We start from the raw sequence: 2500 nt of genomic DNA, 5'->3' as shown, positions 1-2500 counted from the left end.
GTGTTCATATTTTCTCTGTATAAACACACACACACAAACACTGAAGAGAGGCAGAATAGTGAATGTCTCAGATGTGTGTTGACAGTAATCTCTGTTGTGTAGAGGAGGCTCAGAATGACAGTTTCCACCTGAGCTCTGGAGCCAATCACAGGGGTGTAAACATGACTGTAGAAAGATGGCAGCATCATTATTGTATTCTCACACAGAGATTGGTAGATCTATTAGTGAAATCTGTTGACTTTATCAATCTGTGTGTCATTATATGCCAACGGTGAGCGCTCAAACATGGGGAAGAAGCACTTCTGCTGTGTCTTTGACTCAAGTTTGAGTGCCTGTAACTCCAGAAGTATTAAAGATATCTGAATATCCTTCTAGATTCTGCTTCTCAACTAACTTTACTTTAGGTTTCTTCATTTTAAAGGCCGTTGATGGTTCAGTCTCAGAGATATGGAGATCTCAATGCGGCTCCGAGTTCAAATTTTACCCATTTTCAGAGATGTGGGTCACTCACACGGCTGATGCTTATTACATTTCAAAAGGAGAATCTGAAGAACAAATAATGCTGAAAAATGTCTACGAGATGACATCAAGATATCTTTAACGCTTCTTGAACTAAAGACAGGTAAACCTCAGGAAAATGGCGCTCAGAGAGGTGTGTTGTATTCTATATATGTAATCCATCTCTAGTTTCAGTGTTATTTGCTCTTCAGACGTTCCTCTTTAAACACAATAACTATCAGCTGTTTAAAAAGTGACGTTTGGTTTTCACTGAAAATGTGTAAAATTCAACAATTTGAACATGGAGCTGCTTTGAGATCCTCATATCTATGGGACCGAATTGTATAAGGCCTTGAACAATAAGATTCCAAAAGAAAAGTTTATTAAGAATGAGAATCTAGAAGGATATTGAGATATCTTGAATACTTTTAGAGTTATAGGCAAGCAAACATTTGGAAAAGGAATATTTATGGCGTATGTTTGTGTGTGTGTGTGTGTGTGTGTGTGTGTGTGTGTGTGAGTGTGTGTGTGAGTGAGTGTGTGTGTGTGCCTATTAAACCTATCCTTATCTGGGTCATGAATGTAATGTCGGCGGCGATTGGGAGGAACAGATCACAGAGTTGCGTCACGAGTTCACCTGATCGATGCCGCCGCACTTCCCATAATGATGAAAGTTGAGGCCATCAGGCTGATCGCAGCGGCTAAAATACAACATCTTTTCCCCAACGTACATATTCCACAACACACACTGTCAGCGATGAACAATGAAAGCTGGTGAGGAAATGGTTTTGTCTTAATAGTCGAAGAACTCTAAACTGGACAGGCTAACTGGTTTCATCAGAACACATCAGACAGTGACTAAAACATTCCCAATACCTCTGATTGTAAAAGAGGTCATGAAAACTGTGTGTGTGTGTGTGTGAGTGTGTGTGTGAGTGTGAGGTGGGCTGTGTGTGTGTGTGTGTGTGTGTGAGTGTGTGTGCGTGTGTGTGTGAGGTGGGCTGTGTGTGTGTGTGTGTGTGTGTGTGTGAGGTGGGCTGTGTGCGTGTGTGTGTGAGGTGGGCTGTGTGTGTGTGTGTGTGTGTGTGTGTGAGTGTGTGTGTGTGTGTGTGTGTGAGGTGGGCTGTGTGTGTGTGTGTGTGTGAGGTGGGCTGTGTGTGTGTGTGTGTGTGTGTGTGTGAGGTGGGCTGTGTGTGTGTGTGTGTGTGAGGTGGGCTGTGTGTGTGTGTGTGTGTGTGTGTGTGTGTGAGGTGGGCTGTGTGTGTGTGTGTGTGTGTGTGTGTGTGTGAGGTGGGCTGTGTGTGTGTGTGTGTGTGAGGTGGGCTGTGTGTGTGTGTGTGTGTGTGTGTGTGTGTGTGTGTGTGTGAGGTGGGCTGTGTGTGTGTGTGTGTGTGAGGTGGGCTGTGTGTGTGAGGTGGGCTGTGTGTGTGTGTGTGTGTGTGTGTGTGAGGTGGGCTGTGTGTGTGAGGTGGGCTGTGTGTGTGTGTGTGTGTGTGTGAGGTGGGCTGTGTGTGTGTGAGTGAGTGTGTGTGTGTCTGTGTCCTCTGTGTGTGTGTGTGTGTGTATGTGTGAGTGAGTGAGTGTGTGTGTGTGAGTGTGTGTGTCTGTGTCCTCTGTGTGTGTGTCCTCTGTGTGTGTGTGTGTGTGTGTGTGTGTGTGAGGTGGGCTGTGTGTGTGTGTGTGTGTGTGTGTGTGTGAGGTGGGCTGTGTGTGTGTGAGTGAGTGTGTGTGTGTCTGTGTCCTCTGTGTGTGTGAGTGAGTGAGTGTGTGTGTGTGAGTGTGTGTGTCTGTGTCCTCTGTGTGTGTGTCCTCTGTGTGTGTGTGTGTGTGTGAGTGTGTGTGTGTGTGTGAGTGAGTGTGTGTGTGAGTGAGTGAGTGTGTGTGTCTGTGTCCTCTGTGTGTGTGAGTGTGAGGTGGGCTGTGTGTGTGTGTGTGTGTGTGTGAGAGTGTGTGTGTGTGTGTGTGTGTGTGTGTGTGTGTGTGTGTGTGTGTGTGTGTGAGT

The sequence above is a fragment of the Gobio gobio genome (assembly GCF_949357685.1).
Source record: "Gobio gobio genome assembly, chromosome: 10".
In the NCBI taxonomy this organism is placed as follows: Eukaryota; Metazoa; Chordata; class Actinopteri; order Cypriniformes; family Gobionidae; genus Gobio; species Gobio gobio.
Note: the sequence above shows the minus strand (reverse complement) of the source record.